Source organism: Aphelocoma coerulescens, chromosome 4, assembly GCF_041296385.1.
Source record: "Aphelocoma coerulescens isolate FSJ_1873_10779 chromosome 4, UR_Acoe_1.0, whole genome shotgun sequence".
Taxonomy (NCBI): domain Eukaryota; kingdom Metazoa; phylum Chordata; class Aves; order Passeriformes; family Corvidae; genus Aphelocoma; species Aphelocoma coerulescens.
This window is the reverse complement of record NC_091017.1, coordinates 54,371,835-54,388,858: the sequence shown is the minus strand read 5'-3', so window position 1 is coordinate 54,388,858 and position 17,024 is coordinate 54,371,835. Positions and strand designations below refer to the sequence as shown.

Genomic DNA, 17,024 nt, shown 5'->3' with positions numbered 1-17,024 from the left:
TTATAAAGGCCAAGTTGGATGCCTTTAGGCAACAAGAACTGTATCTGTAGAACTGTCAGATGGTACAGAGGTATTTGAATCTGCTCTTTTTCTGTGGGACCTGTGGGATGATGAATTTATCTCTAACTAGGTCCTTTAAGCATGTTCTGATATTCTTCAGTCAAAATGGTCTATTAACTTTGTTAGCATAATAAAGCTTTAGCTTTAAGGAATCTGTAGCTTCTTTAGTGACTTTGAGAACATGAGATCTATACTCCATTCTCACATTTTTAAAACCATTGCCAATGCCAATGTTACAGTGCAAAAAAGTACCAGAGAAGCTTCATTATCCTGAACTGGAATTTTTCATATCCATATTTTAACAATTACTTGATGTAATACAGCAGCCAAGCCTCAGCTGATAATGCAACACCACCATTTGACGGAATATTTATCACTATTTTAAATTTGCATAAAGGCAATTAACAGCTATGTAAATAATAATTTCTTTGACTAGCCTAGCTGAAATTTATCTATATTACTGAACACTAAAGCTTTTCAGCATCTTCAGTCTTGCTCTGGTGGATCAAGTCTACAACACCAAAAGATTTTGTGACATACATTGCAAACACAAAAATAAGGAAAATGAAGAAAACATATACTATATTTTACAATTATTTAAGCAATATTTAAAAGATTCAGATTTTTCTTGAAGCATTTTAAGTGGTAGTAATTTTTAAATATCCTGAAGTAGCTAATATGTTGTGAAGTTAAATGTTTCATAAAATTCCATTTCATAAAGAACAATAACCCCCAAGATCTCTTATGGTGGTATTTTTCTTCACTAATTTATATTTTGCTTTGGAAATCTACAATTACTTCTTTTTTTTAAAAAAAAAAGTGAAGTTCAAAAATATTTTTTAGTTTATTCTTTTGAATGAGTAATTTTTAAACTGAGCTTTATTGAAAGGCTCTTTATGCAAACAATTTTCCAACCAAGTTTATTGAAAATATCACTTGCTGTTATGAAAAAAATGATGTTCCCAAGGCCTACATTCCAACAGTTTTATAAATGAAAATTCACCTTACATGGACAAAAATTTAAAAAAAAAAATTTACGAAATACTTTTAAAGTATGTTTTACCTAGAACTTTTTTATCAAATTGGATTTTTTTTCATCTCCCAAATCTGATACAGTATTTCTAATATCCGAGCATCATTTTTCTATTAAAACACAGATTACATGAAGATTGCTCATCAGATGTGTTCATTTTTTAATCACTGCTTCTAATGAGTCAATCTTTTCTGTTAAAGAATTGAAATAAAAAATCAAAATATGCACATTAAGCCAGTTGGGTTTAAGGCACCTTTGCCTGATTAACTGCTAGAATAGAGAAATTAGCATGTCTTAAGCAACTGAAAAAACATTCAGTTTTTATGACACAAAGCTGTGTATCTATGGTCATTAACTCTGTAATTAAAAAAAGTGACAATAACATTGTAGAGTCAAAGGATACTATTTACTAAAAGGGCGGTTTTGGTAACTCACAGATAAAGGAAGCTAAGTTGGCATTATCTTTTCTTCCTGTCTTTTAAAAATTCTAGTGAAAAGAACAGCTCATATGGAGCCATTTAACTTTTCTTTTCCTATGTTGATGTCAGCTTTGCAGTTATACTTGGCATAACAGCTTTGATTAAACATTTTATATAATTGTAAGCTTCCTGAGGGGACTCAGAATGGAACTATCAGGTGCTTGGGTTACATTCCAGATGGCAAGAGATTTGCTCAGCTTCACACTCTTCTTCCCACTGATGATACTAAACCACAGTGGAATTCATTTGCAAGTAATTCCAGGAACCATCAGGCTGAATTTCAAAGAATTAAAAAAAATCAGCAACTCTGCTCCTAAAACAAAGCAGATGATTTGCAGATATCTGTTTTATAAACAATTCCAAGGCTTTCCCTTGAGTAATTTTTAAACCTATGTCTGCATGGGCTAGGTCCCACAAGCGCTGCTGCTGAAATAAGGCTACATGTGAACTGAAATGGCTTTCCAGAGTAAATCGTTTCCCACCCCTGATTTGATGTGTAGCTAGATGGATACTAGAATCAACAATCTCTAGAAACAGACAGTATGGTAAGGGCATGTTGAGAAGGCAGCCTATAATCAGATTCATTTGGGCTACCATCACGAATGGCCACTACCTAGACAAACTTCATCTACCACAGCAAGTTAGCTTCTGCAAGAAGTTAGGAGGGATCCAATCTCACCTGCAGAAATAGCAATACCAAGGTACACCTTCAGGATGTTCAGGAACAAACCTGATGACACTGCTGCTCTATATTCTAGACATATATTCAGATGTGAAGGCTTGCAGGACAATCCCAATGACCACTCTCAGAAATCCCTAATACACCTGGTTCTGCTGTTTGCCATTTCCCTGTTTCCAGTGAGCTGTCAATTGTTCATACTTGTTTCTCACTTGCAAATAGAATGTTTTAATGTGTGTTTATACATGCACAATAATTGGGCTGGACTGGCTTCAGGAGTTTTTCTATCCCATGAAAATGGACATCTAGAATGGGACTTGAGCAGAGTAGAAGTATTTCCACCCAAAGCTTCGTCCCAAAAATTCTCTCTGGCAACTGAATATTCCTAAAGTCATTATTCTGAGTTCAGACTCAAGACCCAAGTAAGACTGCCTCTTGTCATGCACAAAACTGAACTAGGCTGAACTAAATACCTGTCACAATAACTAAATACTGAATTGGACTATGTTTTATTTTAGCACCCTAGAAGATTTTATCTGCTGGATTTTAGGCTCAATGCCCTGCAGCAGACTGGCTTTCCACTTCCCCTTCTCAGTAACACATAGCTGGGACAGATTGAGGATGCCTGAGGAAGAGCAAGCAGCCATGGGGAAATGAGTACTGGTTTTGTATTTCATCAAAAGACAATAACAATAATGACGTGATTGTCCTGCTAGAATGCTTTGAATGAGTGGTTAGAGATATACACAGTCAGAGGAGAGGAGTTTGAAAAGATACTCTTTTTCTAACCTGGAACCAAAGTTTTGTTCTGTGCGTGGAACAAAATTGTAATGCAGAATGAGAACTGAACTAATGCTAACCACTAGGAATAACAAGGAGTTACTGGCTAAGAATAAAAGCTTATCAGAGCTACAAGTAAGTGCAGATTCACTCAAAGTTAGTGCAACAGACGACAGCAGAAGTGGTACCTGCAGTGAAATTAATGCCTTATTTGTTATCCCAATTCCTTTTATTCACTCTGTATTACCCAGTATTTTTACTGCTAACAAGGAAAGGTAAAAGAGCAAATACTTACACAAAATTGGACGACTTGGTTCTCGTCAAAAGCTACAGAGGAAATGGAAGACTTTGGAATGGGCTTTGCTGTAATGCAGTAAATCATAGTTTTCAAATGAGGATTTATCAAAATACTGTCTTTCAGAACTCATCATCCTCTAGAAAACAATCAAGGAATTTAACTGTGCGTAGTAATTTGAAAAAATAACATCAGTAATCTGATGTTGGACTGTCATAGCAACATAAAGTATGATAAAGCAAATCTTAGATCTCAGGTTATTTCAGGACACAGTTATTTCAAACCCCACTTCATTCTGCATAAGCAGAATATAGAAGCACTGCACTGGAACATCTTAACATATTAACAATATGAACATGAACAAATTAATTTTGTGGAATGACCTTGCTTTCTTATCAATATAGTTTGCAGATATTACCTTTGACTGATGGGATGTAAAAGTTAAAGCAGTATTTCACTATAAAGGATTTTTTGAATCAAAGAATTAAAAGTGATGTGAAACAGAATAAAGGTCAGATATCTATGACCTTGAAAGATAAGAATGAGCTGCAACTCTTAAAGCTTCTGAAATCTCAAAATTAAAGGGAAAGCCAATAAGGGATTCAGTCAATTTGCTTATGAATAACAGTTTAATGAAATGTAAATCTTATGTTCTATCAAATGAGTAAAATGTCATGCCTTAACCATATTACATATCTAGCAACATAAATGAGAATTAAAAAAAAAAAAATCTTTCATCTCATATATATAGGAAAAGTATTAAAATATTTAAACAGTAATATATAAGCTTAAACTTTTTTTTTCATGAAAATAATTCTTAGGAATAAACATTGTAATAATAAGAAAAGTCATTTAAAGCTAATTTAAAAATTAATATACAGCCAAAAGATGCAATTTCAATTACATTTTAAGTTTGAACTCGGTTTCGAAATTACCATGACAGGCACTTAAATGTATTTGTTTACAGTGTTGGTATTTTTGGTGTAGTTATATTTAAACCTTAGTTCTGCAATTTTGATCAATCAGTTTGTTGGAGAGTTTTTTTAAATATTAAAATACCAGTCCTGATTTTGGATAGAGTGAAGTCTTCAGGACATAAACATCAATTATAAACCACTGTTCTGACTGTCCTATTGATTTAAAAATAAAAATGGAAGAAACATTCAAGTCATATCATAGTCTTACAGGACAGGAAGCAACCCAACAGCAGAGCTACAAAAATTACTATTTTATGCCACTTCAGAGACCTGAACTTGTAGAAAATTCAGAATCTATTCAAGGAACAACTACTTGAATTTAAATAACAAAGGATTATCTCTTCTGTAGCTCTTACAGAAATCTTTGTTCAAGAGAAGAGTCAAAAATGGACAGTACAATATTAGTCAGGAAGGAAATCTTCAGAAACATGATCACACATCAAGTCTGCAAGGGATGCTTTTGCTTACAATTCACTTGATTTAAATCTACTAATATCCTTTTCTGTTATCTACTTAGAAAATTCTTTACAAGACAAGTACTTTCAAAAGAATCTCTGAAGCTATTCTCTTTCTATAAATAAAACTGCCAATAAATACCTAATACCCACTAGAAATTGATGTGTGATTATGTAACATCCCAAATTTTGGAAAGTTAGATTTCAATGTCATAATGTCTGAGATTGATTGGATGTTCATGGACATTTAATACGCCAATGATATAATAGAAGAAAGTAGCTATGATTACTCTGTTTATGCAAACTACAACTCCTAATAGGGTAGAAATACTCATAAAGTAGAGACAAAAAAGAAACCTTTAAGCTATAGTAATTCTTCACATAAAGCTATTTTTGGAGCCTGTGAATTATATAGTTATTCATAGTCACGTTTTGTCCCTGCCAATATTTGTCACAAACACCTAGGAAAGCTCACCTCAGAGCAATCTTTATAATTTTTATGAATTTATGTTTTGTCAGCCCTTCTAAAATGCTGTAAAGTAACAAAGTTTCCCTGTTCTTCTTGAATGGATTAACAAATAGGTATTTGGAGAGGGTTGGGAGCATGTGAAATGCCAGGAAGTTAAGATGACAGGATAAAATTATTTGCAGCTATTGTGATGCTACCATACTGATGTCTACTTAAGAAACAGCTTTGTCATGCTGTTTACAGTATTTATTTAAATAATAAATACCTGTAACTCCATTAATTTTTAAAACCGTAGCCACCTATTGGGTGTATTCTACATTTTTCATCTGGCAAGGTCTCCTCTCTTCAATTCTACAACCTTCTCCCCATTTCTGAAGCAGAAAATATGACTATTATCTATGGTGAGATAAAATGGAAAGTGCATTCAAGAAATTATTTATCAAGTGAATAATTTTATATGTAGGTAAGAAAGATTCCTCCTTTTCTAAGAACTGTGAACAATTGGAGGCCAAGTCTGCCTGACTGACTTGCTAGTCATTACAAGTAATCAGAAAATTAGTGGGGGAAAGATGCACCGATGATGACACCATTTTAATGTTTCTAGATTTTTCTTTTCTTTTAGTGCAGACTTGTCTTGCCTGTTGCTTTCAAATGTCTCAGGAGACACACATGAACATTTCAAATAAAAATGTGGTAGCTTAGAAATTTGCATTACATATGTGTTTCAAAAAGCAGTTATGGGTCAGATGGTGCCTAGCTGCATAGAGCTGCAGAAGGGAATAAATCCTCCTAGCTTCTCTTGGGCACCCACCTGGGAAGAACAGCAGCTCTGACACTGAATAACACAGCTGTTCTTTCTGCATTTTTGCCCCGAGAGAAGTTTCTGGACTGCTTGGGAAATACTTGGGAAGGCAGAAGGAAGTGAATTTTCTGATCTCTTTCAACAGATGTTCCTTAAGGTGCATATTATCTGCACACTGTGCCTTTCTGAGGTCACTGAAAGGACATGGATTTTTCCGAAGGCATCTAAAGAAAAAAGGGAAGTAAACTGGTACGCTTGGTTTGTTAAAATACTGTTTCTTGTAACAGTCAAGTGTAAATATGCCTGACCTTCCCCTTTAGCTGGTTTCTCTGTAAAGGAATCAGAGAGAAAAGTAAATTTCCAGGTACACTAAAACAGAGAAAGGAAATTTGGAAGATGAGGAAAGAGGCAATTGTTTTTTGACTAACTGAAACAAAGGGGAATTCACCACTTCTAAATATTAGCATAGTATTTACCCTCAAGGCAAATGAGACAGCTCAGATTGACAAAAAAACCCTCCCACAGCAACCAGTAAAAACAGGTTTGGCATTTTTAGGACAGAGGTTCTGGGACTGCCTACACAAAAGATTCATCAAAAATTTACTGACGCTGGTAATAGGCAGCTTTTCTCCTGATACAGGACTAGAGTGAAAACCCAAAAATATTCAAACCTTTCTAAGAAAAGCAACGATGTATGTTCATTTACTTTTGAATGGACTCTTGCATTTGTATCATCTTCATATGTCAAAAATAATTTGATTATATGAATTTTTACAATGAATAGAAAGAATTTAAAGAGGAGGAGAAAATAAAGCAAAGTGTAATACAGCCAGGAAAGGGAGAGCAAGGTACTTTGGGATGCTATTTTAGGGTAATGTTTTTATTAATTAATCTCACAATCACATAGCATCTGTCAGCTATGGAAAAACATTAAGGAAGAATGAATGAAGATTGTACTATGGAGAAAAAAATAGTGCATAATAAGCTGATTACAAAATTATCTCCTTTAGGCCCTCAGAAGAATAGTAGGTTGAATCATACAACGAACAAACTAAATATGTTCATACACCCTGTGTTGGGAATGAACACAGCCACATCTGGCTGAGACAAGGGAAAAATACTACCTTGTGCTTTTATTGTCATGGGCAGAGCAGCTTGACACTTCGGGTGGCTGAAACCACAGAGCTAAATATTCATTAGAAAAGACATGCATTACAAATGCAGGTAAGCCTCTTTGGAAACAATGAACCATTTGCAGGTGCGTGTTTTCCAAATGTGTTCAGTTTTTTCATGATTCAGACAGTTTAGCTGGATAAACTTCTGCTGGAAAAAATCAAGAACAGCCTGCCTGGACTGTTTTTGCTCCTTATTTTTGGTATAATTCTTGAAATTATTTTTCAATAATGAAATAAAGGAGCAGAAAGTAGAGAATGGTTTTCAAGAAGTACCTATCAAAACACATGCTGAAATTAAGGTTTAAGATGTGCATATTCCCCTCTATAGACCTTGCATAGTGAATAACAGATACAAGTAATGTGATTTTTATATGAATTTTAAACAACAAATATTCTAAAAAATATTCTTAAGTCCCAGGAATTTTCACATGTGACTGAAAATTTTCAGTGTAATCATAGAGAAAGAATATTTTGACACAAAAATCACAACAGTAAAGTTTTAATTTATGGTGGTGTTTTAAAATTTACTTATATCTATAACCACATAACTATTCCCCGTGCATCCCAAGGGTACCTGTGTAGCACCTTTTAATCACTTCTCATTTACTAAGAACTACAAAAAAGGTTAATGCTGCCCTTTCATATTCTGTGCACTTCTTTTTCAAGAATAGGCAGTGATTTTAGTAATTTCCTTCAGCTGAGTCCCTGGCCACATTGCTTTGGTGCGCTTGCATTCACAGTGCAGTGCCAGACAGATTTCCACTGTCAGTTATATAATGGGTTGATACTGTACCATTAAAAATACATAGCACCATTGTTGAATGAAGAAGATAATGAACTGAAAAGCTGCAATGCATTCTTAAAAGAGAGTTCTAGTGACGGATCTCTAAATCCGAGTAACTGCTACGTGGCTATGACCAGGAAAACTCCTATTTCCATGGACTAAATCCATTGTGATACAGTGGTGAACGGGACTGCCCAACTGGCTTCTCTTTCCCTTTCTGCCTGTTAAGAACAGTTGTTTTGTATTTATATTCTCTTTATCTTCTAATACATTGGAGATCAAAACATGGGGAAAAACATTTCCTTAACAATAGCAAATCAATTATTAAAACTGAAGTTGTTTTATTTGTCTTGCCGTCAAATACAAAGCAGATGAATTTCCCTTAATTGCACCTGAGGAATTAAAACTATGATGCTAATGTGCAATTCTGCTATCAACATACTTAATCGAATGACATTTAAATGAAATATTTTGTGTGCACTTTGTCCCTAAAAGTCAGGCTTATTTTTTGTTTTTCAGGATAAAGAAATACTAGTTTTACATTCCATTCAAAGCAATCATTGTAGCAGACAGTTTCCAGCTGAATACTTCCTTCTCTGCCTAGGTGTTTACATGTCCCTTGGCGTATGTCTCCTTTTTTGTAGCAGCTCAACACTTCTCCAATCCATGGTGTATGTCACAGCAGGTTATCAAATGCTGTGACTTGAAGCTACGAAGGCAAAAATGTAAAAGATAAGGAGGTTCTCGTATGTATTTATATTTCTTCTTATTACATTCTTTCTGTATTTCCTTTTTCCCATCTCACTAAATCATAATAAACTCATCATCCGCCCTGGGCCCACAGATGCTCTGAAGCAGATACAAGCACACTGCCAAGTCTCAGGAGAGGCTGTGCCCAGATACATCATCAGTGTGTTTGCCCAACAGGCCAGCACTGCTCGAAACAAAATGCTTCTGAGCTGCTTCTGCCACAGGAAAACTCTATAATCAAAAAGCCTCCTGTGAGCTCTCATGCAGAATTCACTGAGATGCAGAACAAAATATAGAGTCTGACTTAAAAATTATTCACGCAAGCAACTTGTAACTATGTACAATGTTCTCCCATCCAATCAAGCTTTCTCTACAGATCTTTTTTTCCATACAGATGAAACATCTTCCATTACTAGCATGATTTGTTTTGAACACCTTATTACATCTGATTAAAAGTTTAACGATGTTTTGATACAAAAGAGCTTTTGCATAATTACAACAGAATGACATGAAGCTAATACCAAATATAAAATTTTGTCTCTCATTCTATATATGAAATTCAGTTAAACTTTTACAGAGCATCTACAAAGGTTTCCATGAACTCTCCCAGTGTTTGCTTTGGTGTGAATGGGGTTCATCCCTCTAAATTATGATAGCTGTCAGCAACTTTAAATTATTCACAGCTAATGAGGTATAGGAAAGCCCTCAGCACTCCTGAGGTTAGAAGGACAGATGTAGTGTTAGACTGGTACTCTGTCAGCTGTGAAGGCATGATGCCTGTATGGCCACTAAAACAGCCTTAAAATGATAATATGCCACTACAGCACTGAAGAGTAATGGCTCTGAACCCCAGAGTTCAGGCCATACTCTTCGGAGAATCCTTTAAACAGTGAAGTGGAAACAGTTCCTGCTACAAAGACAACACTCTAGTACTCTGATAAACTAACAGATTATTATACCCAATCTTTTAAAAAATGACCACTTTCTGGCCTCAGTTATACTGCTACTGAGCACCTGTAACTTCCCTGTAATTCATTTATCAGTAGATTTTGTTTACAAGGTTGCAGAGTAGGTATGAAATAGTGTGTTTTATAGTGTGTTATATAACAAGCAAATACCATTGTTCCAATTAATTTCAAATAAAACTACTTGGTTTCCTACCAAAACTGGTTTAGAAAGCATAATCATTCATATATTTTGACTGACCGATCCACGTTTAATTCAGTCAGTTCAATCTTCTGGATTTCAGGACGCTAACAAGACATCTAGACATCCAAAGCAGAAAAGAAAGTGCTCAAGTCAGACATGAGGGCTCAGGTAACAAATGCCTTATGTGTCATACCATCTACTGGAGATAATGTCCAACCATAGATCTGGGCTGCAGATTTAGTGATCCCAATTAATGTACAAGCTTTGTACTGTAACACAAGACTCTGAAGATACTATGATAATTGTCTGCTCCCTGTGTGCAACCTTCAGTGAACAGTGTCTCAATCATCTGCTGTATCCCAGTATTTGAGCATTCCTGTAGGACTTTTCCCACCTTTTCCCTTCTTCCCTTCCCAGAAATGGTGATTTTCTACAATTTTTGTGTTCCCCTGAAATTGTACAGTAAAGTATTCTGAATACAAGACACTACAAATTCACTACAACCTAAAAAAGACAAGTGAACTCACTATGTGAAGAAAGATAAAATGATTGTGGGCCATGCTGAAAAGTAAACCGCAAAATCAGCTTTTTCTTGGTTCCTCCTCATCTCCACATCCATGCAGAAACACCTTAAAAAGACATAAAAGTACGTGCACACAGGATTGTTTGCAGTTTCTTGTAAAAAAAAATTGCAGTGCACTCTAAAAAAGTGATGACCAAGGAATGAAGTACATGATTTTACAGGTAAATCTTTTTTATTGTAATTGAGATTCAATTTTTAAATTTAATTTTTACCTGTACTGTAACTTGCCATAAGATTGGGAATTTCTGTTAAGGAGAACCCGTAGCTTAGTACGTAGGATACCTTGACTATCTAAAATGGCTACAAAAATCACCCTTTTCAATAAGGGGTGTTACAAGTTCTTTGCAGTATTTCCACAGATCTTGAATTACAAGTATGCATCAGAGAAAGATTGTAAAAAGAACATACATTTTCCTATACATGAATCATTCGATTGAAACAGATTTCTGTTCCATTTGTAAGATGCGAAGTTTAGCAGCAACCAGCAGGCTGAAAACTTGCACATTACAATGAAATTAAAAAAACTATATGTAATAGTACCAGCCAGTAATGCCTATTATATCATGTCCCAATGACAGCAACCTTACTCCAGAGCTCCTCAACACAAGCCAAACATTTCATTAATAAAAATGAAAAATCTCATATCCCATTTAATCTTACTACACTTACTGTTATTATTAACACTGTTTTATAATAAAGCCATTTCCTTTTGCTATAATTTTTCTAAAGAAGTGAATGATGCTTCTTTATGATACATTAGATACACATGCTGTATTTTTGTTGTCCATTATGTTAGTATTTTATTCTGAAATAACTCCCAAAGGCCTGCTATCTGCGGACAGCAGATGGAACTTTATTCTTTTTACTGGCTACAAAACTTTCCAAAGTAATATATTTCTCATTCATGTATTCATCACTCAGCTCTGATGTATGCTGACTACTTCTCAAGTTAGAAACATACCTATACAGAAATGGAACTGAATATACAATCTCTTTCTAGTAAAGATTTACTCTTCCAAGAGGTTCAAGGCAAGCCCTGAGACCATTCCTTCAGCACTGCTGAACACTGCCTGTGAGGATGGAACACAGTGACTACGAAGATGCTCTAGACTTTGAAGCTAAAATAGACCTTTATAATTAGTCAGAAAAAGAAAAAAAGAGCAATTTATTACATGCATGAATAACCTAATATTAATTGCTAGCAAATGAAACCAGCTTTTTCTTTTAATGCCTCGGTCTTCTGCATGTTCACCATAAAAAGCTGAATTTGTGGAACTTGCAGGCAACCAAAGGTTAAAGGAACCAATTAAGAGCAGGAGAACCAGAGGGACACATTTTGTCATAGGCAAGGACAAACAGTGAAAGAGTAAATGCTTTGATCTGAAGCTCAGCTGGAGTAAGAGGATACATATTATGAGACCTCCTTACAATGCACTGAATCTGCTAATAAAGTTGCCAAGAGAAGGAGACTGGCTTCCATTCACCTTGGTAAAAATGGGAGGATCACCATTGTGTCAGTTGGAGATTTCGGTTTATTTTCACATCTGTTTCTAGAATAAAATGAGCTGATCCTGTGACATTAACAGAACATTAAAAAAAAATTTTAATTAATTTGGAAAAGTCCTATTTTGACTTCAGAACCTGCTTGTTTTTCTGCATTTTTCACTCATCACAGGGCTTGGTGACAACTTGAGTTCCTCTGTGCTCTTTTATAGGATTGTGTGTAATGGTCTTGATTTTGAGTAGGGTTTCTGGAATGCCATTTTTTAAGTTTTAGATTTCCTTTCCAAGAACTCTTCTTTATACCATTCTCTTCTCTCTATATATCCAATTCTGTTTCCATGTGCATGCAAGCCTTCCTGAAACCCCTGTGTTTCAGAAGCCATATGGACATGGTTGCTTTTCAAGTACTTTTCAGTTCAATAAAAATTTTAAAAATTCACAGCAGGTTTTACTGTTTCAGCTTGGGGCAGGCTGCTTGAACTTTCCAGTGCTGGTGTCTCGGATAAATACTAAACTACAAGCAGGTTCTCCACCCCTTAGTGGGGAGAGCCAGAAGCAAAAAGAGACAACAGAGACATAAACGAGAAAAGGATGCCTGCAGCTAAATTTTACCTCTTGTTGCTTTCAAGTAACTTAGCATAATTTCACCAAGGTTTTCAGTGGGTGACAGGTAGCTGGTATCACTCACAGCTCACTACATGGCCAAAAAAGCAGGGGGAAGGCTGAAAGCCACAGAACTGAAGCACTAAGAAAGGTTAATAACCTGATAACTCTTCAGAAACAAAAAACAGCTCTAAATTTTTACTACTTTTCTTGCAACTTAAGACAGTTTGCCAATTCTGCAGAATAAGACACATCACTGAACACATGCCTCCTCATCTGTTCTAGTAAACTGGAAGAGTTTCTCCCTACAGGTGTATCTACTCCCTAAAAACTACTGTTCTTCCATGGTGGTTCGGCCATTGTGGGTTATGAAAACATTATGGAATATTTCAATTCTCCAGACAGTCTCCGTAAATGATTTAGCTATTCTAATATATTTTAACAGATGGACTTAATAGCTGAACTTTCTGGCTCTGTCTCATTTGTGAAACACAAGGGGACATAAGTCCACAAGGGTGAACTGTACTTAATGGCTAGTCTAGGGAGACAAAGAATTTTTAAACAAATAATACTCATTCCAAGCATTTAAATACAAAAGATAAGCCCACAATCTTGACATTGGCTTTAAAATCTTGAAAGGAAGAGCGGAAAAGGATTTGTTGTCTTCATTTCATGCTACCAAGGTGCACTTGTCAATCATTTATTTCTAATTTCAAAAGCCAGTAGCCACTTTAAAAAATAATAATAGTAATAATAGTAATAACAACAACAGCAACAAACAAAGCTTCAATTCTGAATTATCAGGTGAAACAGCTACTTTACAGATGGAAAAACTGTGACACAAAGGACTGAAACCACCAGACAAGGGGAGCCGCCAGCAAAACCCTTGTATTGACCTTATAGCTCAAAAATCAGAAGTATCCTTACCCAACAATATCCCAGAAGAGGCATTTCTACATTTACACATTTTACTCGGAGACAATAAAATGTCCAAGCTGAACAAAATGCAGCTTATTATGTGTAGTATTGGGTAATTTTCTCATCCATTTTTTTCTAAAAATCTTGTTTCTATGCTTAGCATAACCACATGACAAGAACCGTTTCCTGCGAGCTTCAGATCTGATCTAAATATAAATACCTGTTCATATTGTCTTTCTGAATATGTAAAGCTTCCAGGTCTTCAATTAGAGTGAAAACACACCAAATAAATTCTAATTGCTTTGAATCTCTGTCTTTGACACCCAAAAAATTAAGTAAAGGCAAAGTATAAAAAGAGAAAAGAAGAAAGGATGATTTCAAGGTAATAACATTGTCTTTGCCCTAACGATGGGAAAAAATCAAGGAGTAGTGTATCATTAAACATGGTTTACCAAGTAGAACACTTTTGTTGCTATTTAGTGTAAATATTTGGCAATCAGCTCCTAAATTTTATGATTTAATCCTGGGAAGACTTATGTGCAAACTTAAATTTACTACAATGCTTAAAGTTTACTGTGTGCATAAATCTTCAGGATCACATCTGAGTCATCCATTTAATCCTTGCGATATAAAACAGTGTGTCACCATATAAAGAAATGTATCACTCTCATTATTTTTGGAATAGGAACTTTGCCTGGGAAGCTCACTCTGACTACATGGGCTAACAAGGCAACATTTCCAAAACTGCACGAGAACACTTCACTTTGGAAAAGCTGGACATGAAAATAATCAGAATTTTCAGAATTACAGCTCATGTTTACAAATCTTAGAGACTTCAAAATATAAGATCATTTGGTTGATTATTTACAGATTACAACTCTTGCCTAGTTTTGACCTCTCACATATGACAAGCCATTAAGTTCTGAAAATGAAAAAAAAAATTGAAAGGAAGCATGGTCCTATAAAATAAAGCATAAAAATCAGCTTATACTTGCAAAGACTCTGAACTGGAAAAAGGCTATATTCACAAACAGCTTCCATTCATTATGGAGCATATTTCTAATTTCCTACTGCTGACTCACAGCAATTAAGCCAGAAAACAGTCAAGACAGAAAGACAGGCAATTCATTATTGGCAGATAAGTTTATTCACAGTGAGAATTTGGCTCTCAGGACAAGAAATGAAGTGTCGCGAAATCCTAGAAAAGCAAAGTTTTCGTGTGCTTTAATTTAAAAATTAGAGCAAATGGAAAAAGGTATATGGAATAATTAGGCTGACAACATGATTTTAGTTACAGCAGGCGTAGCAAAAACAGGCAGCTGAAAACAGAAGGTATATAAGTGATGGAATAATCTGTCACCTACATCAAAGAAAATATTTGGGTAAAAAATGCATTGTTCTGACAATATTAAGCACCTCATGCAAACAAAGAAATAAACAAAACAAATGTAAAGTTACAGTGGTGCAAAGAACAAAAGAATCAGAGTCATAAATGGGGCTTTTGCATGCAATCTCATGAGCTAAGTATTCAGAGACAACACATTTTCAATAGCAGGGCAAATATGCATGCACAGAAGCTTGGTTAATACTCTACTATAGTAATATCAGGCATATTTCAAACCTGTAAACTTCAATCATACGTTTTTATTTCTTTTGTTCATTTAAACCAGCTGGGAAACTAACTGTGCTCAGTACTGAATGAGAGCTCAGAGACGTTTCTGACAGTCAGATGAAGCACCTCATACTAATGTTTGCGTGATACCACTTCACAGCTGGCTGTAGCACAAGAGAACTCCAAGATCCCAAAGGAACTGCTGGTAACCAGAGAGCTGGGATAAAACACTGGTACCATCTTCATCACACTCTCTTAAGCACGACCACAGCAAGAATAAATAACAGAAAGAGCTACTTCAGCTTTTTCAGCTATCTACCCAAAAGTAACTTGTTAACTTCTTTACCTGTATCTGCAAAGGGAGGAAGAGAGTGGATGATCTTTAATTCCAACACCTTAACATTCTATGATTCTGCATTATAGTATCTTCTCATTTGAATCCAGTTGCCAAGGTATACACTTTTCATAGGCAAATGTCTTTTAAACTGTGAGAGGGGAAACCTTGCTTTATTTGCTTCATACAGCAAAAGTCACTTTGTCTTCTATTTCCAGAGCTGGCTTTTTTAAAAAAGATTCTGTTTTCAGTGAAGGGCATTTCACAGAGGAGGAAATGCCCTGCATGTTACTATTATTTCAGATCACCAGTAGTACAGCATATTTTATGTTTTAAGGTCAACATGTTGAAGAACGCTAGGGTTAGATTACATTACAATGGTCCTTGCAAGAGCTGCTGCTGCAATCATCATTAAAGCATAAAGTGCAAACTACTGGTCTGGGCAAGCCTTCCAGCACAGACGAGCTTTCCCTGAAGGCAGGGATTTTCAGCTAGCTGAAGCAAGATAAAATTATTTTCCACTTTGCCCCTGAGCATTTAGAATCAAACAAATAAAAATCAATCTTTGATTGGGAGTGAAGTGAAGAAAGAGATACTCGGTGCTAGTGGAAACACAGGACAGGAGCAAACACTATGCCTAGATTTCTAAGTAAAAGTAGGTGTCTGAAAAGAGATACATATAATTTACATAACTACATATATAAGACTAGACAAATATTTCTACAATCAAATGCAGAAAGGGTTATAATTTTTTTTAATGAAAATTATGTTAATGTCCTTCACCATCTTAGTGCCATTTAAAACCTGAACTACATAGCAACACTATTTAGAACTTGGAGACTATTTCTCATTCTCAGGGTCAGATGCTTACCTACAACCAAGACTTTAATCAGCACCACTGCTCTTTAAGAATAAATAGACAATGGATTATCTTTCATAAGATGAAGAAAACCTAAGGGTGGAAAATTCCATCTCTCCTGCATTCTATAAAAGCATTTCTATCTCCATCCTTTGAGTATTATTTTTTCTCTTCTACTTTTCATGTTGTCATTCACCAATAAAAAAAACTTATTCTAAATTTATAAATGTGTACACTTAACACTTCTTTCCATTGTCACAAACCTTATAGTATTTCATTTTTAAGGGAAACAATAATATATTCTATTTTACATGAGCATTCTCCAGTGAAAGAATTTCAGTATCAGCGGTCCTTAGAACTCCAGACAGAAAATTATAGAGACAACTGAAGACTGAGATGCTAACATCCACAAAAAAAATTGTTATTTATTGTTATTTCTTCTAGAAGAGGGGTGTAGAGAGCCACAACTAAGGGTCAAAAATATCCTATCAGTCCAAACACGTCCAGCATTTGTAAATTCAAAAATGGTTAACAAAAGAAAAGCATACTGGCTCAAAATTATGAACGCAAACCTAACCCAATTACCAACACCTGAATTTTGATACTCAGAAAGTGTTCTATGTGAAGTATTCATGAAGGAGAGAAAAAAAAAAAATGAAATCCTGCAGATAAATTATGAATTATTTTCTCAGCTCTTTTTCAGGACACCAAGTGACGTTCTTTGG

At 35.2% G+C, this 17,024-nt stretch overlaps 1 protein-coding gene across 1 annotated transcript in view; it reads right to left on the bottom strand.

Annotated features, from left to right (window-relative positions):
- The window catches only part of KCTD8 (potassium channel tetramerization domain containing 8), a 93,872-nt gene that overhangs the window by 37,371 nt on the left and 39,477 nt on the right, over positions 1-17,024 (bottom strand). The window lies entirely within an intron of this gene.